This window comes from Aquila chrysaetos, chromosome Z, assembly GCF_900496995.4.
Source record: "Aquila chrysaetos chrysaetos chromosome Z, bAquChr1.4, whole genome shotgun sequence".
In the NCBI taxonomy this organism is placed as follows: domain Eukaryota; kingdom Metazoa; phylum Chordata; class Aves; order Accipitriformes; family Accipitridae; genus Aquila; species Aquila chrysaetos.
Genome location: NC_044030.1, coordinates 7,409,310 through 7,434,143, shown reverse-complemented (window position 1 = coordinate 7,434,143; position 24,834 = coordinate 7,409,310). Strand labels below are relative to the sequence as shown.

Below are 24,834 nucleotides of genomic sequence, written 5' to 3'. Positions count from 1 at the left end.
AGCCATAACCTGGCATACCTAAGGGTCACAACTACAGGGAGAAAGGAGAGCAGGCAAAGCAGTAACACTTGAAAATGCTGGCAATGGCTCTTTTTCCACCCTCTCATTTACTTCATGTTTTACAGCATCAGATCATCGGTGAGCAGAAACCATGCAAGTGTACCTGCACCAGTGCCCTCATCTGTATCCAGAAAGCCTAAAAGCTGGAAAGCTTTGGCCTGCAAAGTGCCGACCATCGGTGCGGCTCATGCTAAGGAAGTGTTCAAAGGACACGTTTACCTTTCACCGAGTGAGCAGTCCCACTTGCTTTGAAGGATGCGGTCCTGAAAGGGAAGAATCACAGTACTTGGTAGTAACCCTGCTGCTCGCAGTGCCCCAGACATGCTGGGTATTTTTAGCCTAAACTGAGCATCTGTCCACAGGGATCTTGTGGTATCTAATAAGGATGCAGCAGTGGTTCAGTCCTCCCCAGCATCCCTAATATGGGAAAAGGAACTAGGAGGGAAAGATGAGTATTGAAATGAACATGCCTGTGGGTGTTTGTGCATTGGGGAAGAAGGTGTGAGGAGGAGTACTGTGAGGGCTGGCTGAGGGCAACCAGTTCACGAGGGACCAAGCAACATGATCAGATTTACTTGCTGCGCTATAGACAACAGGCGATTCGTCCTGATCAACTTTTTGAATGAAATAGTAGTTACATATTCTATACTAACCATAAAAAAAATCTTGAACACGTATGTTATAGATTGATTGAGACATATTTGTCTTAAACTAGCAAAGAATATTTTTTCCCATTTGTTAGAGAGGGAATACTTGTCTCTGACTCCTCGGATCAGAGGAGTACATCTCGGATGTACAAAGCCTCCTTCTTTTGGGGTCATCAAGGACATGCATTCTGTGTTCCTCTAAACTTAATTTGGTTAGAACTGGTGAATAGCTGTGTTTCGGGTTATTTTAATAAAAATTATGATCATACAAATGAAAGATTGCTGATGTATTTTGGAATGCCTGGAGCTGCCTGAACAAAAAGCAGAGATGTTCTCACTGCTCCCTAAGAAAAATCTTACCGTCCTCTTATAAAGTTTCTGGAAAATACTGTGTTAGTGCCCAAGATGATCATGCTGACCTTTTTTTGGGGGGGGTGAGGGGGTGTCTTTCTAGTTAGTACAGTTGTGTTCTGGGGAAAAGGAGTTCCTGTAGTAATTTGCCCACCATATACTTCTGATTCTGCCAGCTGTGGGGCACAGGTGTAACATAAGCGACCGTGGTTTTGGATGAGTTTCCAGATACACAGCTAAGTCGTTTTCACCAGTCCTTATTTCTAACCGTAACAAACTATACCAGCAATGAGAACTTGCCTAGTTTTTAAAAGCTTAAAAAATTGCTGATGGACTCAGGAAAATAATGAATGAGCGTATGCCTGTACACATTTGAAATATGCACAGTTTTATATTCTTGTGATACTTTTACCTTGCTAATTGCATTTGTCTCCAACATTACTTGCCCAGTCTTTAAGTGAAAGGTATTAGCCTAAGTGAAAAGTCTGAGTACTGTACTCGTTCAGATTCAATTACTTGTAAGTTAAATAATAAATTAGTTTGCAAATGTTGGTATCAGATGCCTTAGTGTAGGGCCAAGGTAGGACATCCAAGTACAGAAGGTATTTGGGTCTGGGTGCTGGTAATATTGAAGATAGACAGTTCATTGAATATTTTCTTGGAACTTTTTATCACACTTTAAAGTCACATGTTAATTACAGGTTGTAATTACATGATTTTTATTCCAAAAGTTTTATTTCAAAGAAGTTTTATTTTAAAGCCTATTTTAAAGTAACATCATGTGGATAACAACCTTTGAGTGACAGAACGGATAAGGAATTCATTTGGCTTTGGGATCTTAAGATGTACCTTCCCACTGGAACTACATATCCACATGAACCGCAGGTGAGGGAGTGTTCTGTATGATCCTTACATGTATTTGGTTTTATGTTCCTCTAATGGGACTGCCAGTCTATTTAAATACCTAACCCTGTGAGCTGGTCAAGCTGCTGGCAAACAGTCCTTTTGACTTCTGCTGGAACCAGTGGTGCTCTTTGCGCACAAAATGGTTGGCACCTTGATGGATTGGGCCCTGGGCTCCCCTAAGTCTATTGCCTCAGCTGACTGCAGTGGGTCTACCATCAAGAAGTCTGTGGGTAATATACTGCTTTAGCGTTGCAGATAAATAGTGACTTTTGTGTGTTTGACTTCTTAAACCTTCTTGGAGAGGCACAAATTATTTGATCAAGCTGTTTATCAAAGCTGTTTCTGAATGAGGTCTTGAGACACACATTCATCAGTCTGAGAAATTTTCTTCTGAGACTTTAAAGGGGTTCCTTCTCTAATCTGTACCTATAGAAGCATTTTGGTAACTGAAAATGAATGACTAAACAATTCTGTGGTTTCAGGCATGCATGCTCATACAGTATATGTCATCAAGCATGCATGCTCATACAGTGTATGTCAGTGATTGCTAAGATGACCCATTCATTCGTCTAAATTTGCTGAGGCATATTAGAGGCTGCTTACGCAAATTTCTCTGAAAATGGCAAACGAATGCCTGTACTCTAACTTGACCCACTCGCCACCATTTTGTTTGCAGGGCACATAAATAGATCAGCAAAATTTGCTCTTCATACACTCGAGGCGACATAAGTTGTGCCTGCATAGAGGACACTGAACTAGCCAATATTTGAATTTTCTTGTCATTAGTCACAAGGATCCTGTGATAAATTCTGGTAAATTCAGTACAACTTGAGGTAAACTGGAACAATAAAAGTGTGGGGCATAAAAAGTTCCCTCAGTGTGATAGTTTGTCTTCTGTACTCTTAGTCTGTATGCTCCCCCTGCAGCCTAATGTCACTCTAATGAGCTGTGTTTATAAAATATCTCCCTTTGTAACAGTGTTAACAGAAGCTGGTCATCAGCCTCAGCTGAGAGTGAATTCACACAAGGTTGACCAGAACACGGTAATCATGATTTTCTTGTCAACAGTTAGCATTTAAGCATACACCTTTTCTTTTTTCATTTATTTAGTATTTCCATTAAAACTACTGTTTAAATGTTGGAATAATATCTGGAATGACTGGAATATTTTGACATTCAATTCAGTGTTTAGTATTCTCATGCAGTAACTTTTAAACTCTTCTTACAACAAACACCCAGTTATATATATATTACCATGTCCTGCAGGGTTTGTGTTATGCATATTTAATAATAAGGCAGGTGTAGAGAATGTATTGCATGAGAGTAAAGATAAATCTGGTGCAGCATTGTTCCGCACAAAAAAAAAATAAAATGGTGGGGCAGTAGATACAGCTATCATAAACAGAAAGAGTTTGTGCAGTAGTCACAGTCCACAGTTAGCTGGTGTAACAATTTAATACGCAGATGAAATGAAAGTAACTGGAAGAAAATGGTTTAATCTCTTTAGAGTGCAACGACTGTACATTCAGTGAAGGCTAAATCCTAAAACCCTAACTCAGTTGCAGCTGAGGAAAAACACCAGAATTGACTGTATTGAAAATAGTAGACTAATGTTTTAAAAGAGTCTTCAAAATAGTAGGTCCAACTTATTTTCCTTGCATGTTACCTGGTGGTAACTAGGTAGTGTCTGAAACTTCTGAAATTGGCTAAAGTTTTTTTCTAAATCTAATCTGAGCTATAATCTGTTCCACATTTTACACAAAAATTACTTGTAATTTAACTGCCTTGTAACTGTAAGTGCATCTTGTGCATATTTTTAATCCAAGTGCAATATTTACCATTCATTAAGAGGATTGTATGATATCTGGGCATAAGAGTAATAATCAAAGTCCATAAACACAAGGCAACTTTGCAGGATCCTACAACTGCTTCCACTGAAGCTAGTGACAAAACTCCCAGAGATCTCATGGGTACAGGATCAGTTTTCTAAAAATTTTATGGTAATACAAATGAACAGAAATAATAAAAGGGGAAGACTGTGCCATGGCCCGTGCAGATGAAATTCATGTTTTTCTAAAGTTTTTCATGCTAACTTTTTGTTCTTCTTCACTGCAGCTGATAACCATCTCTACGATGTTTTGTGCAAGAGTAATTTTATGTTAGTGTTCATGCCAGTTTTACCAGAGAATACTTTGCCTGAAGTTGGAATCTGTGGCTGTTTTATAATGTCTATCATGTTTTCACATGTTTAGCAGTAGTGCTAATGAAGGTATGATACATAGAGGGTGTGCTAATTTTATGTTTAGCTAAAACATGTATAATGCTTAGGTTTGAAAATGAAGGTGGTAAAAACTAAATTAATGAGGTCTGGATAAACAGTTGCTAATGGATTACGTTATAATAAACACTCCATGTATACTTTTTGTCTGAAAAAAATTGCATTGTGTTGTCTAACTGCTAGATAAATTTCTTAGCCTAGAAAAAAATAATTTGTTAACTTATAGTTATTATCTCTTGAATTACTTTAGATTTGGGCAGCAGTTTATTTATTGGTACAGTGGCTACCAATCTTCTAGTCATGAATCATGGCAGAGTATTTAAGTTACCCCTGTGGACAAAATCTTAAATCTTTCCTTCTTATGGCAGAGCTTACAAAATGTTTTTCCTTACTGTGTGTTAGGAAATTACTTAAATAATGCACCAAATGCCCATTTAGCATGTGGCTTGATTCATTAATGTATACAATAAGAAAACATAAACATCTGAAGTGTGGATTTAACATTTCAGCAGCTCTCTAAAATGTGAATACAGTCAGCAAATGAACTCAGTAGAAAACTGAAATCTGTATTTATAACCCACCAATGATACAGGTCTGAACTGCAATAGTGACTGCACAATCCCGTATCTGACAGTCCTTGTGTAAGGTAAAACTTTTTGCTCACTCCCTCATTAATTGCTATTGTCTGGGCAGAGGCTTACTACTGTATTCATGATGATGCATAAAACTAGCAAACATCCAGCTTGTCCTGTTCTTTCTTTATGCACTTTATCTGCTTGCATTTCTTTTAGCTCCAGAAGTTAACAGTCGTGTTAATCTTAATTTCTGTTTGCAGTAACTAAGAGAAGACAGGGAGGAGGTAAATACTGGAACTATCAAGATGCAGCTCCTGTCTAGTAAGTTTTCTGGCTATTATTTAAAACATTTCAATATGTAACATGTGTCAAGAAAAGTTTAGTCTGAGTCCTGGCTTGACTACTGGTGAGTGAGGGTAACACTTTGGGAGTACTTGGTTCCTCTGATCAGGCATTAGGGGCCAAATCTTGATCCAAGTGTTGAGTGATTTCAGAGCCTTTGTGCACCTCTGTTGCTCAGATATACGGTGTGAGAACTGTCAGATTGGTCTCGAGAGAGTTTCTTCCTTGCTGAAAAAAAGGGTCACAGTCTGCACATAATTGGTCAGGAGAAGGAGAATGTGTTATTTGAAGGTCTGCTGTGGGTCACCTCTGCATTGACTTCAGAGGGTGCAGAATTGCCCTTTGCAGGAGGAAGGGATCGGCATGGTGCAATACGAACAAAGACTGTATTGCCAAGAGCGTGTGCCTCCTGCAGTAGTACCAGCCCATGCACATCGACAGCAAGGTAGTGTAGCAGGAACCATTCTTCAGTTAAGGAGGAGTGGACGTGGCTCTCCCCTGGAGCAGTCTGGGAAAGGTTATTCCAGAGTAGTGCAAAATGACTGTTTTCATATACCTCTGTGTGCTAATGCAGCTCCCACAAACTTCAGCTGGAGTTACACTGTAGTACACCAGAGGTAAATGGCATGCCACGTGAAAAGCACCCTCAATCTTTTGCCTGTACGTTTTTTGAGGGAGTGCTGTGATGCTCTCAGATTGCATATTAAAGGTGTCTCAAAATTAAAAGCGCTTTGACTGATGATGAGAAAGATTAAATCTGTCATCTAAGAGCTGAGTTTGATAATACAAGGATAGGGAGGCCAGCTAACAAGCAAATCTAATGTTAAGTTTTTGTTACAAAAATGTACCAACAGTTTACAAGGTCCAGATACTGCTTACAAAAGTCCTGTGAGAGCTAACCTGTTCCCCACAGCCTTGCAAGCATTCATCATTGGCTGTCACCCTGCTCAACCTTAACTTTCATTTACTGTTCTGTGGTGGTAAAAAGATGTATCCCGTCTGTTTTGTGTAGCAGTAGTTAGATGTAGCAGAGGTATAAAAAGAAGTATCTCTCCAAAGTGTATTAATGCACGTCAGTTTAGGTTGTAGGTGCGGTCCTGCTGGGATTAGTTAGTGTAGTAAAGGAATTTTTTTATGAAGAGAATTAAACTGATTGATCTGATTGGTGCTAGGAAATGTGTGGATTATATGATTATGTGGCTATTGCAGACTAGCATGCTTGTATTTATAACTATTCTGTGTTACCACTACAATTCGTGTGGATGGCTCTGTGCCTCCTTCGTTTTCTCTTTTGCGGGGAAAATAGTTACTGTTATTGTTACACTGTTAAGTCTAGATAGTAGCATTTTTGGCTGGGGAGAATAAATGGCTGTAACATCATCAGACTTGCATAGATCTTTGCAAGTATTCTAAAAATGTGCATGTTGTAAACTGGGAGGGAATAATAATGAGCATGGGAGACTGTAGCTGATGTTAAAGAAGCAGATCACTCAGTTGTACAGTGTAAGTTGTATTCCATCTAAAAAAATTAGCTGAGCAGGGTGTAATAATCACAGACTCATTTCTGGGAGTTGAGGAGGAAAAAGTGAAACCAAAGCAGAGCTAGTGCTGCTGCTTTTTAAAACAGGGTGTGTGAGGAATTTGGAGAAAGAGAATGTTTGGGCAACTTTTTTTGGCCTGAAGAAAGAGAGAGGAGAAAAAAAGAGTAAATCAGTTCCTTTAAGATTTTTTCAAAAGGGAATAGTTAGCACTTATTTTCCTAGAAGGAAAAGTCCTCTTGATATGTTAGGAAGTTTTTTCTTGCGCTTCGAGGAGGACAGCAATAAGAGAGGGATTCCTGAGGGACCCAGGATCCACCCCACACACACTCTAGGCCAGACTTTTCTTGTGGGTTTGTGCAAGAATGATGACAGTACCAGAAAAGCAGTTCCTGATTTTAGATCCTGCTACTAAAGTCTTCATGCATTTGTGGGTTACAGGAATCATGAGGAGATAATCAGTGAGCGATTCAGAGAGGTTGGGGGTGACAAAAAGCTCCCAAAGTGACAATGGGATTGCTCCCTCCATCTCTGGGGTTCAGGTTACCCACCAGCTCAGGTTGTAGCACCACCCTTTCTCCTGGTCTCATCGCAAAGCTTTGGTGCTTGAACTGCAAAGAAGCTGCTGCAATTCAGTCACAGGATGATTCTCTCCCTAATTTGCCCAACATCTTCATCTGTGTTTCCAGGGAGAGGGTGTCAAGCCAACCCCTTCCTGCAATTACAGAACCCCTCACCTGCGGGAACTGCCTGCTGTGTGCCCCTGGTCTCCCACCCCTGGTCGTTGCCTGTATGCATCTTTGCGAGCCGCTGCTCTCTGAGCTTTATGTGCTGATGTATTCTGTCCCTTCTGTATTCCCCCCTAATCCAGGCCTAATACACTCAGTTCATGTGTTCTGGTAAGCCTGAGTATTAGACCTCCTATTTCATCCGTATTTATGTTACTGAAAGTTTATTGTAAATGGTGTGGTATGGATAGTAACTTCCTGTGACTGACATGCACATTTCCCGCTGACGCGAGTGTGTTCAGTTGGTAATAACTTCGCCAGTCTTCTGGCTGAAGTTTCCTGGGGCAGTTGTCCACATCCAACTTAGACACGTAAACATGCTTATATATTGTAGTGAGGTGATCATTCACAGGCACTCTCTCCTTGTCAGTGCCCAGGGTGGACCTGCTTGTAGATGAACCATGGCTTGCAAGAAGGGAGGATGTTTTCTGTAGGAGCTGTAACTCATTTGGTCTGGAAGGTAGAAGGTATTTGGTTGGTGAGTCAGGATATTGCTAACACAGAAAGGATGCTTTAATGATTAAAACCGTTGAATGCTACTCTGGTAAATCCCATGACAGGACTCTGTCCCTGTTGTGACATGAAGCAAGTCATTTAACCAAATTTATCACAGGTGGTCATTGTCTGTGCCCTCCTCTTTTTCTAGCTCCCTGACTGGAGATTCTGTGACCTAATTTGTGGAAGTTGCGAGTGCTCACGGTTGCAAACAAAATCAGAGGGGACTGTCAGTTCTGGCATATGTCAGTTCTCTGAAAAAAATCAAAGTCCTAGGCATACCAAATTAACAGATATCTCTGATCTTCTTCTGTGCACTGCAGTTCTCTCCTATAAACCGGCATACAGTCATAGGAAGTACTGCCCTATCTCACACAGGAACTGTGAAGATTCCTCTGATGAAGTGGAATGCTTTCCTTATGAGACACCCAAAAAGCAATTAATAATTCAGTCTTCCAAACAGGGTTTAAATTCAGTACAGTAAATAAGACCTGCAACAACACATTAGAGAATGAGGAAAAGCATAAAAAATGTATAGCTGCTCATTAAAAGAACATCATCTATTCTGTGCCCCAAAAAGGTGGGCAAGTACTGCGCAATTCAGTCACTAGTCACTATACCAGAATGCTGATGTGTAAGATGGACAAATTAAAGCTTAATTCTGTCTTTTGTGACTTTTGAGTTCTTGACTTTGCAAATGTAATAATATTCTTTTAACATATTCTTTTGTGTACGGTATGTATAAATGCTGATAGTATTGCTAATACAGATGTTGCTCTTCAGAGGGCCACTTTACTAGTGGGAGGGTCACTTAAAGTCCTGGATAAATCCCCATTTTGTAAAACCAAAGAAATAATGAACATAAAAGTACCCAAAAAATAAGCCTGTATATATATTTTAATCCCTCAGCAGTCTTCCTAAAATACTAAAGGGCACTTCTCCTTAATGAGGCCAACACAACCAAAATCAAAGCAGAGATTCCAGAGAAAAGTTCAGCCAAAATCAAATCAAAAAGAGTTTTCAGCTTGTTTCAAAACAGTGCAATTCAGGATCTTATTTTATATATTTTACCAATATCTCCTATAAAAACATATCTGGAAGTGAGAAAGGACGCAAAGTTTTAGGGGGAGCTGTTTTACTACACAGAAGCTAAAAAGGCCAGGCGGGAGAAAATGCTTAAAACATGTTTATATCAAAAAGCAAATTCTTAACCTTATCTGTAAAGTAGCTATTGCAGCCTTTAATGCAAGATCAGCACAAATACGAAGACAGAGATAATGCAAAGGTTATGAGGCTGGTTTTGCTTCATATGGCAGGTTTTGGAAAGACAGATGCAGTGATTTCATACGTGACTGGACACTGCAGCTTTTATGAGGAATTATGTTTTAATTGCATAATAAACAACTGTACAGTAAAACTGAGCTCTGTGACAGAAGTCTTAAGATGTCCGAAGAACTGGTAGCTGTCAGGATTGTAATCCATACCTATTGCTCTGAGTCCTGATGTACACACTGTCAACAACTGCCTTAGGTAACTGGAATAACTCACAGGATTGTAGGACAATCCATGCTGGAAGGGACCTCAGGAGGTCTCTGGTCCTACGTCCTTCCCAAAGCAGGGCGAGTTATGAGATTGGACCAGGTTGCTCAGGGCTTTTCTCAGCTGGGTCTTGAAAAGCTCCAAGGCTGGAGAGTGGATATTGGAAAACCTCTCCAGACAACCTTGACTGTCCTCATGATGCAAAGTTTTCTCCTGGTATCTAAGCCAGAACTTCTCTTGTTTCAGCCTATGCCCACTGTATTTTTAAAAAATGTGTTAATTGGATTGCAAATGTTACACCTGACTCCTTGTTGATAACGTTTTACATAAATGTATCATTTCAGCTGTAGCTGAAACTGATTGATACTAAAAGTGATTTTAGTATGGAGCAGTAACTGTATGATTAGAACACTCCGAATTCCAAACAAAATTGTAACACTGAAGTAGAAAAATCACTGGATGATAAAATGTGTTTGTTAGCATCATAAATGTAAATGATGAACAATGCAGGTATTCCCCAATGAGAGTAAAACTCAGCAAAATGAAACTGAATAAAAAACTAAACAAGCTGAGATTTGTACAAACTTGTCCTGCACACACCTTCAAGAAATATTATATACTGCTGTGATCAAAAGGATCATCTGCAGTTTCCATAAGATACCATCATTTTATGACTGGCATTTAGTGTTATAACTCATGGATACAAACTTTGAAGAATATTAACAATATCCCATCTAATGACCCTGTGTTTTTTATATCCTCTGTCTCAGCATGTCCACTTGGTGAGAGACTTCTAACAAGCTTCCCTCAGTACCATTCAAAAGGTTTGTGACATTACTAGTTCACAGTGACAGAAGACATACCTGGCACTGAAGTGCTGTGTAAATAAATAAAAAAAAAGAGCACAGAATGACTAGGAAGGAGGCATTCCCTCATACTACCAAACTTCCCTTACTCATCCATCCCATTAGGCAGCAGGTCAGGGCTAGAGTAAAGCACATGTAGGACTTGTAGGACAGAAAAATTCCCTTTGTGGAGTATATGTTTTTTCCAACATGCTTTTCTCTGAGTAAAATCTGTCTGACTCAGAACATTCCAGTGTTTCAGGCTATTTCTTTATAAAGCTGCAGGGCAAACAATGTCTAAAACATGCAGTAAGATTTGACCACCTGTAACCAGCTGCTACAGATGCTATAGACTTGACTTAAAAAGACTACATACAAATAGTACAGGACAAAGGGATCTATATTTACAGGATGGATGCACACTTCAGAGGTAAGACCAAGAGCCAACAGAGTCATGAAGTTTATGTTAAGCATTGCACTGTAACCACATGCCCTGGAATGAATTACTGAGCTGTTTAAATGGTCATGCTAATGTTTTTACTTATGAGTTCTTACCTGTAGAGGTATGGTCTCATAATTACTGTAATTACAAGGCTTATGAGTCTCATCACTCAAATCACCTTGCTCCCTCAAGACATTCTCAAAATTGCTATCTGTCTGATTCCCACACGCTAAAAAGGTAATTTTGGAGTAAAGTTTCCACACTGAAAAAACAACTCAAACACTCAGAGGAAAGAAATACGCAGCTATGTCATTCAACCCTCCACACACTCACAGGTGTCCTTTCTAAACCTCTGCCATGTCGTCCCCACCATCCACAGCTGATGTAGTGAACTCCCCTACCTTGACCAGGCACACCACAGCACATACAATTAGGTGTTGATGATAAGCAGTTAGTCTAGATTGCATACACTATGTAGTGAAAACCACTGCATGTAGTTTTTCTTAACTGGTGTTTGAGTTCATGTCAGACAAGAGATGGTGATGAAGAAATATTTATCTCTAGTGCCACTCTTGATAGTTCTAATAGCATCAGCTACGGTACTGAGAGCTGCACTAAGGGCTGTGCTGGCAAGTGTACTTGGGATTAAGATTGTTGAATATTTCTTGGGTTTTTTTTCCTCCTTTAAAATTGCAGAATCATAGAATCATAGAATGGTTTGGGTTGGAAGGGACCTTAAAGATCATCTAGTTCCAAAGCCCCTGCCATGGGCAGGGACACCTTCCACTAGACCAGGCTGCTCACAAAGCCCCATCCAACCTGGCCTCAAACACTGCCAGGGATGGGGCATCCACAACCTCTCTGGGCAACCTGTCCCAGTGTCTCACCACCCTCACAGTGAAGAACTTCTTCCTTACATCTCATCTAAATCTCCCCTCTTTCAGTTTAAAGCCATTACCCCTTGTCCTATCACTACATGCCCTTGTAAAAAGTCCTTCTCTGGCCTCCTTGCAGGCCCCCTTTAGGTACTGGAAGGCTGCCATAAGGTCTCCCCGGAACCTTCTCTTCTCTTCTCTTCTCTTCTCTTCTCTTCTCTTCTCTTCTCTTCTCTTCTCTTCTCTTCTCTTCTCTTCTCTTCTCTTCTCTTCTCTTCTCTTCTCTTTTCTCTTCTCTTCTCTCTTCTCTTCTCTTCTCTCTTCTCTTCTTCTCTTCTCTTCTCTTCTATTCTCTTCTCTTCTCTCCTCTTCTCTCCTCTTCTCCAGGCTGAACCACCCCAATTCTCTCAGCCTGTCTTCATAGGAGAGGTGCTCCAGCCCTCTGATCATCTTCGTGGCCCTCCTCTGGACCTGCTCCAACAGGTCCGTGTCCTTATGTTGAGGCCCCAGAGCTGAACACAGTACTGCAGGTGGGGTCTCACCAGAGTGGGGTAGAATCACCTCCCTCAAACCGCTGGCCACGCTTCTTGTGATGCAGCCCAGGATACAGTTGGCTTTCTGGGCTGCGAGTGTACAGTCAGCTCATGTCTAGCTTTTCATGCACCAGTATCCCCAAGTCCTTCTCCACAGGGCTGCTCTCAATCCCTTCGTCCCCCAGCCTGTACTGATACCAGGGGTTGCCCCGACCCAGGTGCAGTTGGCCTTGCTGAACCACGTGAGGCTCACATGGGCCCACTGCTCCAGCCTGTCAAGGTCCCTCTGGGTGACATGTCTTCCCTCTAGCAAATCCACTGCACAGCTCAGCTTGGTGTCAGCTGCAAACTTGCTGAGGGTGCACTCGATCCTGCTGTTTATGTCATTGATGAAGATATTAGTATTTTGGACTGGATTTGTCCCAGTATGGGACAAATATATGGGACAAAAAATGTCCCATATGTCCCAGTATGGACCCTCGAGGGTCACCAGTGGTTAGTGGTTTGCACTTGGACACTAAGCCTTTGGCTGTAACTGTTTGGATGCAGCCATCCAGCCAGTTCCTTACCCATCGAACAGTCCATCCACCAAACCCATCTCTCTCCAACTTAGCAGCAAAGTCTGAGCCTAGTTAAGCATCCCATAGAGCTAAGTAGTTCCCCTGGCTATCAAGACAGAAATTATTTAGAATGCAAAAGAAATCTTCTATTCTACAGGGAATAGCTGTATGCTTAATTTTGAAAGTTCAGAATTGCCTTATGGCTAAATATGTGCATGTATGAAATCTGAAATTTGTGGAGATAGTGGCTGTTTAGCCCCAAAATACATAAAAGAAAAACAGGAGAAAAATGTAAAAGAGGAACATTTAGAAATGTATCCTCTTTCACAGTCCCAAAGAATTACAAAAAATTATTGTCTTTTGAAAGAATACTGGGTAAATTTTGTATCTAAATTCAATTATTAAAGATATCTTAAGTCTGCTTTAAGGGCCTAATTATTGCCTCATTGAAACTAATGCAGAGGGGCATCCAATGAAGAGACAGCACGCTATAAATAGAAATCCCAACTAGAGGGCTGCTACTGGAATGTTCATGGTTCTGTGTAATCCAAACAAGCAGATAAATTAAAGAAAGTTAAATAAATGAAATGTAGGGTAATATAACTTCTACTCTCTTAGTGTTATACCTCATTTATGTCTGACTTTACATCATGCACAGTACAATTATAGTTAAATCTGATTTGTGGCAACCTGAGCTTTGTAAGTGTCATCCCTTTAGCCTTTTCTGCATCAAGTTGTAGATACTCCATTTCATGAAGTACCAGATGTTCTCTCAAAAAGAACATTAGTTACAGAAGTAACATTGGCTTCTTAGGGGCAGCCAGGGGACTTGAGGGCAATGTGGGTTAGTTTGGACCTTTCATCTCCAATAAAGCCAAATATGGTAAAACTTCAGGTACTTTTTGATTACATAATTCTTAAGAAGTCTCACAATTGTAAAAAAAGTTGTATTGTCTCTGGTAGACCTTTATCTAATGATATAACCAATAATAATAAAACAATAGGGATCTAAATCTGGACTTACCTTGTTAGCGTTATATTCACTGGGACTGTGAATAAGGTTACAGGATTGGGCCCTTAAAATACTGTTTTACAACTTCCTATTTCCAGTCACACTGCAACATCTTAATCTTGTTTAAGATACCAATATGAAAAAAAAAATCATGAAGGAAATGAACACTGCTTGCTAGGAAAACCCTCCCTAAGCTCAATTAAATGTTCTGCTTTCCACTTATTTCATATTATGTCTCAAAAATCCTTCAGTTCCAGTGGTCTGATTATCTCATCACCCTGCCTTCAATTCCCTTTTACTCTAAACAATAATACACATTTTCATAATAATTATACTTTGATTTTTCTATACACCCATGTTTTCACTTGAGTGTCTGAAAGGGCCTTAAGTACTATTGAGTTAGTCTTCAAAACACCTACTACATTATCATCCTCATCCTCTTTCTGCACTTAGATGAAAATAGCAGCAAGAAGCAAGTAACCTGCCAAAGGTAACAGAGAGAGGTAGTGGCAGAGATGGAAGCAGATGTGAGCTGAAAATGGGTGACACCACCCTCATCACTAGCCCCCAGTAATCCTCCAGTTGATAAAACAGGGTACAGCAGCTGCTTCTCCACTTCTGGATACCTGCAAAGAGCTGTCATCTCCCAGGGTGCTAACCAGTGCTTTTAGCCCCTTCTGTGTCTATAAACATTTTCCTAAAAAAGGGAAGACAGTTACCAGACAGACAACGTTCATAAGTGCTGTTGAAGACATACGTGGAAATGGTTTTTATGTAAACAAAATGCATCCATCCCTAAAGCCACGTTGTTTGACTGTGAGCAGGTAAGGAGATGGGAAAAGTTACAAAGCGTTGGGATAAAGGGGATTAAACAGAAAGTGACCTGGATTTGTGTAAGCCTTCTGGATGGCAAGGCATGAGAAACAGGCACCCCAGTTCACTTCTGCTGGGTGCGTCCCATTTGAATTGGTGCTTGGGGGTATGTGCCACTGTTACTACACATGCAATTACTGCGTCTCTGGCCTCTAAATTACAAATCACATACAATGTGTGTGCATTGTGCATTAGGGATCCACAATTTAAAATTACATCTTATTTTGGCTTTGCTTCTTGAATTTGGCTGTTTTCGTGAAAATTCCTAGGAAAAGAAATCTGTCTCTTAAACATGATTTAGTTTGAATCATATCCAGTTAACTCTCAATTATCTGTGGCCAATATGTGCCAGACGTGGCCCATTTTGGTACAGACCTATATGTAAGCTAAATGCTTACAAGCTATATTTTAGGTATATATCAGCTAAAGCCCCCTATAAATCCACTTCAGCTCTGTGCAGATCCAGCCATAATGTCTCAGTGTTGTCCTCCAGCTACAGGGAGCAGGGGGGTGCGGCTCCTTTTCTGATTTGCCATGAACCCATCCAGCTGGTGCTGAAATGAAGCTAGTAAATCCGGCCAGAGGGAACCCCATTCCTGCAGCTTTGCACTATGCTCCTCTGTGCTCGGGGAGGACGCGCTAGCTCTGCAACCCATACTCGGCCTGCAGCATTTTGGAGCACAGTACAAAGACACCCGCGAAGTTCAGCAGAAGTCATTTCACCTCCAGTTCTGGGCCTGTGCTGGCTACACTGGATCTCAGCTATTTCCAAGCATGGTCATGCTGATGCTTTCATCCATGCGGCAGAGTACCTGTATTATCCATGTTTGTCATTCGTCAGGTGTTGCAGCCCCACCATTACTCCAGATAATGGAGAGTAATTACTGGGCTAAATTAATTCTGACATACCTTCATCGACTTCAGCAGCGTTACACTAGAAGTGAATTTGGCCCATGGATTTCGTTGTTACGTTAAGAAGCTCTCAGTGCCATGTACAGATTAGGGGAGCTGACACTGATGAGCTGGTGAAGCTGAAGTGTGCTATTTCACAGTGTTATTAAACAAATCATTCCAATTTCAGTGACAGTCTGCTCTTCAACCTCTTGTCTTACTGATTTTCTTTGACTCTTACTGTATTATTTACCTTGTAAAAATGCTGCACGTGGCTAAAGTACAATGACTGACGCTCAGGATGGGAAAGTGGTTTGGATAACCTCTACACCCTCCCTGTGTGAAACGTTCCAGCGCAGTGTAACTGTGTTACAGGTAAATATAACTTCAGTGAAGGACGTGGAGTTACAGCTTCTTATGCCAGGGTAGATTCGGTCAACTGGGTCAGTGCATTTGGGAATCGTAGACTAAAAGTAAGAAATTACAAGGTGAGTATTAGGGGGAAAAAAACCAGTACTGACACTGCAAGAGAACTTATTTGGAAGTTCTGCTGACAGCAGTTTGGGGGACTGGACCCCTACAAATCCTTTTTTTGCACTCATTTCTGCAGTAGCAATCTTCATCAGTTTCAGGGTGAGGGAAGTACTCCAGCATTGTTCAAAGGATCATCTTATTGATATACACCATGACTTTATGCAGCCATGCTGCAGGTTAATCTCTGTCTGAATAAATGTGCAGTTTTTCTGGGGAAAAAAAAATATTACAAAATGGATTTGATAATATCTCAGTAATTTAACAGCTGATTTGAATTTTGAAGGTCTGGTGAATTTCTGGACTATATAATTCAAGGGATTGAAAAAAAGCCTTTGGCCTTGTCCAAATAAGGATAAACAAAAGCATGAGAGTTATATATGAACTTATGTTAGTTAACAGAGAACTTTGTGAAGTCTGGTACAGAGATGATATTTTAGCATGTGCCAATGTGTCCATTTTAAATGGCAGGTCCTTTCTGTGGTGTGAAGAAAAACATTTTCATTAATAGTTCACTGTCAATTGAATGGTCAATTGCTCACCGCTTACTTCATCATTTTCTCAGGATGGCTTCTGATTCTTTCAAATCCTGGCAGATGACACTTATGTGTATTTTTCAGGCAACGAGCATTTTCTTTGTCCGTCTTTGATGAGGAAACAAACTCAGCAGATTGACTTCTAATCTCCCCATTAATTGATATGATGTTCTTCCACTGGGCTTCTGAAAGTCTCATTTGCATATCCTGATGAAAACCCCATCACTGGCTGAAATGACATTTTTGTCTTGCATTCTGAAGCATTCAGTACATTTATAATTTCAGTAGGAAGTTTGGAAAACAGGACTCATGACAATAAAAGATGATGTGTTAGAAATCAACCTTATTCTCAATTTGTAGTACCTGCTGTATGATAAAAGAAATGTAATTTTAGAAAGGATTATAATGTTCATGTCACACTGAGGCTGTTCACTTGCTAGATTTCTCACAAACAGGAAAATACTAAAAATGTTAATTTAGAGGCCATGATCTTATGTTGATGAAAACAATAAAGTACGAGGTCTTTCTCCAGTGCTTTACATCAAACTGGATAAATACTCCTTTTTCCATTCCTGTGACAGGCTCATCCAAATAAGAATAGGTAGCTATGCCGCTTGGAAGGCTGAACTAGCAAACAGTCCAGCTGTTTATAAAATAAGAAGGAACGACAGACAATGTGTTTGAGAAGCAATACTGAGTGAGGATTTCAGGAGATGGATTTGGCAGCTATGAAAGAGAATTGGCAACAGAAAGTAAAAATCAGAGAGACAGCCTGGTTGGCGAGACTAAGGGCTCATGCAGCCAACTAGTCCACCTCTGGTAACAGCGGCAGGAGAGGCCGTTTAGGAAAACAAGTGAGCCTAGCCCCATCTTTGGTCCACACCTTGGCAGCCACAATTGTTGTATTAGGGATGCTAGAGAGTAATAAAACATTAAAAAACCTTAACTTCAGGGAGTAGAGGCCTGAAGGAGAACTGTGTAGTCGTCGAGTTCATCCGAATTGGATCTCGCCAAGGAGCAGATCTACAGCTGTTTGTGCAAGCCCCTCCCTGTTCCTTGCTGTACACAACTCTGTGGGGTTTGGAAATCCTGTGAACTGGACACCTTCAGCCTTGGCATGGACAGAGGCCAATACACTTGACCCTGACCCTCTGCTTGAACCAGTGCAACGCAGGTGAGATGAAGTATCTGGAAAGACAGACAAGGCGCACACCAGACAGGAAACACAATTCTCACTCCACCTGGTTGCAGTTTTATGTATTGCTTTCTCTGTTGAATATTAAGGGCAAGTTCCATGGTTTAGGTTACTTTGTTTCTGCACCCATTTAGCTCACATTTTAAAAAGTGGCTTTCAACTGGTAACAGGAAGATGGTTACCAGGCTGTGCACCTGAACTTGAGAGATACATGACATTTTTTCTAAGTAAACTGGTAAATTTCTTACAGCAGTATCTCCAATCTGCTATTCAACAACTTGCACTAGTGTTAACAGGCATACTTTCTGACAGCACAAATCAGTTTAATTTCAGTATTGTAGGTCCATGTTCATAGCCCAACAAATGTTTTCTAGGGTACAGCAGTCCAGAGTCATATCCACAGCTTTTACCTTGCTGACATCAGAAGTTATTTTCACAGCGCCAGCGTGTCTTCAGTCAGCCAAATGCACACTCCAGTTCTACTGTTCCACTGCTAGGTATGCAACTGATTTTTCTCTTGGGACCTATGCAATTAGAGAAGGATTTCATGATGTTTAATAAGAGAAATTGTTACTAAAATAACAGTGAGCAGTAAAACTCCATGGCTAACAACATGACTGGGAAGGACTTCATTTTGTCTGTGAGTTTAAGCACTAGGCTTCATTACTTTGGTGTCACCAGCCTTGCTGTATTTCCCGCATTGCTGTTGAAAACACTGTCCTTATCATCCATCAAGCCTTTACTGAGCATGTTGCTCTTTTGGCTGGTGTAAGTCTTTAAGGACAAACTGGGGGCATCTGCAGTCCCTTAGTATCTCCAGAGCTATCCCAGACCTCACTCAGCTACAGAAGCATTAGTCTCTGAAAGCCATTTATTTCCCCCTTTGGGACCATAAGGGGGAAAACAGGGTTTTGCAAAGCAAAATGAAACCCAAGAAACAATCTAACTCCTGGAAAGACACCTATGATGATCCCCAGGAATCCTGAAATCAAACATACGGATCAGGTACATCCCTTGTGTGCAGGATGTTGTATGCATACAATGCTGTGACATGAATAATATATGTTAAGTCAAACTTGCTGGGATACAACACGCACTGAACTATACACAGATACTATTTAACAGGCACACCCCTGGTGATGTTGTTGGCTGTATGTTAAATGCTCAGAGGGAGTTCTAAGGCAGGAAAAGGGTTTGGTGTAGATTGCAAAACAGCCTTGGAGTGATTATTTCAGCCAGTGTAAATTAGAGCGACCATAAGGGAAAGTTTGTCTCCTAGACAGCCTGAAATGAGGGAAGGTGGCTTCGTGCCTCCTCAGCTTTCCTGCGCTTAGCTGCAACATCAGTACAGCAAAGGCTAAAGTCCTGATCCGTCATGCAGTTTGTGTTGCAGGCAGGGTTCGGAGTATGTTTAGGCTTGCACTTCAGCAGAACTTGTTAAGCATGAAGCGCAAAAGTTACTGCTATACATCTCCCTGGATGAGGGTACACACCTGCAGTCAGGAATTGGCTGTGACAAGATCGCCTCTTGGTGCCCTTTCCCACATGACAATTCTTTAGTAGCTGCACGTTGGTCAGATAGATTGGTCAGAAAGTGATGCCCAAACAGAGTATCTTAGTAAATATGACTGGGTGTTATGACTGCTACCAGATAATTAAAAACCAGTGTTTGTTTAAAGTAATGTTTTATGCACTTTGGTGGAATTTTAATTCTTGTCATTATTCATTTGTTCAAAAGTATCTGCCTTGTAATCATAGGAATCCATCTGCAATTTTTGACTAATGATCAGTAACATTATGTGATGTCTGCTACTACTTGTATTACTTTTTGCTTGGCTTCTAAATTTCTTCATATATTTTTCTCTGCAAAAATGATAGTGGAGGGAGCAGGCTTATTTTATTTTATTTTATTTTTTTAGTTTTGGATAGTTTCTGTTGTTGAATTACTTTACAAAAAAAATGTACAATCTGTCATTCTTCATTGATGAAGAAATTCCCTCTCATTCTTCAATTCAGTCAGTCTCCTTAAATAACAGCGTTCTTAACTTTTACAGTAAACCTTCAAGTTAAGCTCCAAGTCTCTGCTCTACACAAGGCAGATGATAACTGGTCTGGCTCTTGCCTGTCATTTCCCATCCAGGCAGCTTCCCTCTTGACCTTTCTACCTATCATGTGAGGAAAAGATTCTCAAAGCACAGCTTTGCATGTTACATTGTATCATTTTGGGTTCATAATATGTTGTAGGAATCAAGAATAAAGTCCTGTTTTCCTAGCATCAATATCTGTCCATCTTGACTCACTTCAGTGTTAATTATGAGCTGCTAATTTTATATGTGGACCTGCATGCCTATACCAGATGAATAATTGGAATAATTTACTCTGGAGCTTAGCACTAGGCTTTATTTACCTTATATGTGTAAAATGAATCCTAGTTCTGATCTAGCTAGCATCTTGAACAAAAATATTTCACACATTGTACTTTGAACTGGTTTCTGATTTGCTGATTTTAGCAAACCAGACAGTGGTAGCATAGGTTTGCTCATTTAATAAAACAGGAGAGACAGACGGTAACTTGCTTATTTATTACAATTATATATATTTACTATAGGTTCTAACAGTATTCTTTTATTGTAGTTCCATATAATCCTGTGTTATAATGACCTTTGCTTCACCATCTGCAGATATTTTAATGCTGTTTTGACCATGAACTTGTAAGCCAATTTAAAAATTTACCTTTCTGTATCAATTAGGCATCCTCATTATTCTCAACATCCCCCAAATCTAATTTCCCTGCTTAGGAGCAACATCTTTGAGGCCTTCAACTGCTGTTATCTTTTATATTAATGACCTAAGTATTTCATATGTAGCCTGTCTCCAGTTGATTTCGATATGTATTGGTCTAATAGGAAAAAAAAATTAAATAAAACCAGAATGGAACATGAATAACAGTAACAGAAAGAGAATACAAAACAAATGAAAAAAAAATCTGAAGCTGAAAGAATTATTGAACTTTTAGATGAAATAAAATAAGTAGAAGTAAGTAGGAAAAATTGCCAAAACCAGAAGGTGGCAACAATTGCTGCATTATGCTAGTACTTTCTTCAGTGCTGGTTGGTAGCTGCTGGAGTAGAATAAAAATACTCATGAAAAATGTATGCTGTTTGTTTGCCTCTCAGTTTGTTTCATTTTGAACCTTCTCTCAGAACAATCACAGGGCCCAAGAGCAAGTATGTTGAAGGCACAGATGATGCATCCTCAAAATTCAGCTCCATTTGCCAGCCTAACACAGTCACCACAGCCTTCAACAAGTTACTTAATTTGTCTTTTTCTGCCAGCAAAAGGAAAATAACACTACTTGTCTACCTTGTAAGAGCACTGTAATATTACAGTGATTATTGGAAAATAACGTTTGTTAACAATTTTGAAATAGTAACTCTCTACCTACCAAGTTCTATCAGGGGAATTTCAACTATTAAGTCCCCTAAACAGACGAAGCAGAAGAATGCAGAATATCTTACTTTTAATTCTTATAATGTATTATTGGTGCAGAATCTCCATAAGCACTATTAATTTAATAACAGACAATGAAGAGATTTAAATTAAGCAGTCAGCTGTGGTGAATGTTTGCTAATATCAGTTTCAACTGGAATGAAGTCCAGCTTTCATTTTTGCAGATGTTGTCTATATATGCAATCCTTCTTAAATTGTAGATATGCTCCTGTGACCATATTAGTACAGCAAATGAAGAAACTATTTGTTATAGCACAAATGATATATCGGGTTTGAACATGCTGTCCGATAGCCTCACGAGACATTTTCAAAAGCATTTTGCTTTGGCTATACCATTATTTCTTATTTGGCTCACCTAGCAATATTATTTTATTCTAAAACTTTGCAAACCCAGTACTGTCAGGCACTGGCAATAACAGATTATTATCTCTTTTTGTTTAGCAACATTGGTCAGCATTGGAAATTAAGAGTAATCAGAAAAGAAAGTGGAAGAAATAGCATTAGAATTACTGTGAATTGCTCAGGATCTGAGCCATACTAAGGAGGATTTGTGAAGATGAATGTACATCGTGTTAATTCTATCAGTCCGAGAGCTGTAATGTTACCTTCTTTCCTTGGAGAGTAGAGTGTTGCCTGAACTGCTTGACTGATCAATGGGTTTTGAATGAAGCTGTGTTTCTTGGGACCAAACAACAGGATGAAGAGATGAAAAAGACCTTTTAGAGATCATTCAGTTCACCGCCTGGCTGATGAAGGATTATTTTCCATGATCTTTAGTTCTAAAATTCCCAACCAACAAAGTTCCTACAACAACTGTAGTTTACTCTCAAAAATTACCAATATGTGATAATGTATTAATATATTAATATCTCTCTATATAATATTAATATATTTAGAATAAAACAAACCAGTCTGATGACCTATTATGCATTTGTTTTAAGTATATAAACATCTAAGTAGTGACACAAGGAACAGGACTATTAATGCTTCTGTATGGCAGAGACAAGATGGAAACCTGAGGCATTTATTCAGAGTACAGGCAAAAGAAGGAAGAGTAAGGAAAGCAACCCTCATGCTGGGACTTCTTGTCAAGTAATTTTAGAACGACAGCAAATGCATTTCCACTGATACAGAGGCACTCACTGCAACTTACTGAAATGCCCTGGCAACAATACTGGAGATGACCAAGCTGATGCCAGGTGCTGTAAGAATATACCATGAGTCTGATTTGCTCTGCAGACAGACAAAAAGGGAAACGGACATAGAAAACTGAAACTATTAGCTCAAACTTGTCAACAGCAGAGCCAGGATTAGAATCCACCTCTAGTAGTTATAGCGTCCTGTCTACATAGACATATATAGTATTTCTATTAGCAATAATGTATGGATACTAACAGTTTTTCAAAGTTAAGTGTTTTAGACCTTAACTTCTCTAACACGAAGACTTATTTATGCTTGTCACGAGGAAGCCAGCAAGTCCTGAAATGGGATATTCAGGTCAACCACTTATTATTTTTAACAATACATAATTACTTAACATTGTATATGTTCAGCTTAATGTCAATAGACAATATTGCCTGTTTGTGACACTCCAACAGAACAGCTAAAGCCTATACTCTTTAAAAATGGCCACTAGTGTTGAGATCCTAGTTACTGGATGTCCTTCATTTTTACAGGGTCTGTGTGCTCAATGATTTTAAATAAAGGGATCTGAATATATGGAAACTATGGCTTAGTTTTCTGGAAACTGCCAGTCATGGCGACTCCTTTGCTAACCAGTGAAAAATCAGGGCCCTATCAGCCACTTTTTCAATGAGCTATGTCTTAAACCTGATGATTCTTCCCTAAGAAAATCCAGAGAGACAGTAACAAAGCTAAAATTAGAAATCAGGAGCTGTAGCTTCCAAGGCAATGCATATTATGTGACATTTTTTCAATACCACAGGCATTTTCTGTTAGCAAAAATGGCTTACAGAATATATTCCACAGTGTAAAAATCTTCCCTCAAAACTCAGGGTTGGATGACAACATGGTGTTTACTTACCAAATTTCAAAACCCCAACATTTAAAAGAAACAGTGAAGAACAATATAAATAATTAATTCTGATGATTAAATAATGACTATAGCATGACAACTTGTAGTTATAATGGCATCACCCAATCTATGCAGCTGCTTTCAAAAATAATATATGCAGTCAAAGTAGTAATCTATGGAGGTACCATAATCTGTTCAAAGCACATCACACAATTAATAATTTTCCAGAATACCTTCATGAAAAAAACCTTTGCTTATATATACCTAATGTTGGAAACTACAGACTTAGATGGTACATTTCACTGTTCACAAAAAGTAGTGAAAATTATCTTTAAGTATGAATCACGGTACATATTTGAAGAACTTGGCTGTTAGCAGCCAAAATCTAGAAAATGGAATTTTAAGAACAAAGAGAAATGGTTTACCTCAGGGATATTCCAGCAAAAAGCTTTGGCCCTTGTGAGCTCTCCACACCCAGCAAATTACAAGCAAATTAGGAACTGCACAGTTGGAGAACGTCACATTACAACCAGCTAGAGCAAAGCACCATTTGCATATGGAGGCTCTCCACTGAGCAGCATGGTCTCCAAAGCTGATGGGATAGCTCTTGTTTACTCTTAATGCAACAGACATAAAGCTCTTTAAAATGGCCGTTTACAGCTAGATAGGTAAAGCCAACATTTTACCTTCCACTTAAGTCTATGTAAATATACTGCATTCCGCATAGTACAGTTTGGATAGCTTAGTCATGCCAGACAAGACCTTACCACTGAAAAATGTATGGTTTAATAGACTCGTAAATTTAAAAATAATTATTCTAGCATTTGTGTAGCAAAACAGCTTCTGTGCACCTACCAAATTTTCAGTTCTAAAAGCAATTATGAAGACAACACTGCTGAGTAACAAAATGAACACTGAACTACACATTGGGCATCTCCTGGAAACAGCTCAGGATTACGGTTTTGGCAAGACCCTGCATTTCTTCTTCTTTTCATCCAGACAACTGTATAACCCTTTTGGATTGCTCTTCTACTTACCCCCGTGTTATGTTACAAGGCAGTGCTCAGGTGACCTGGCCATTCTTATTTCACCTTCCCCCTCATCTTCGTCAGGGAGAAGTAATAACACTATATTGTAGGGAGAGAAGGGCGATTAAGTCTGTGAAACCAGTTAGAAACATTCAGATAAAACTGGCACTGTTGAGCTTCTGGAAGAAGGCCAGCCTGAACTAAATTTATCCGGGGCGAACACTTTTTGGGGGCGGGAGTCGGGGGCCTACAGCAGGGAACTGGGAGAGAGGACGGCCTTTCCAGAGCCTTGCCGAACACGCTCACGTCCGACCGCCTCGCACACCGCCTCACGCAGCGAACGCGAAGGGCCGCAGGAGGGCCGGCACCGCCGCCCGCCCCGCAGTCCTGTCAGCCCCGGCTTTCCGCCCGCCCCGCCGTTACCACCCCCCCCCGCCTCCCCCGCGGCC

The 24,834-nt window shown here is 40.0% G+C and overlaps 1 long non-coding RNA gene across 2 annotated transcripts; it reads right to left on the bottom strand.

Moving 5' to 3' along the window:
* Nucleotides 1-4,453: 4,453 nt before the first annotated feature.
* Nucleotides 4,454-24,733, bottom strand: LOC115336525. 2 transcript variants are annotated; one of them, XR_005931548.1, is made up of 3 exons: nucleotides 24,395-24,733; nucleotides 18,223-18,336; nucleotides 4,454-8,471 (listed from the first exon to the last, which is right to left on the bottom strand). It is a non-coding gene; the product is annotated as an uncharacterized LOC115336525 (long non-coding RNA). The 2 variants fall into 2 exon arrangements; XR_003921805.1 differs by lacking the exon at nucleotides 4,454-8,471 and adding an exon at nucleotides 12,147-17,805.
* Nucleotides 24,734-24,834: the final 101 nt, after the last annotated feature.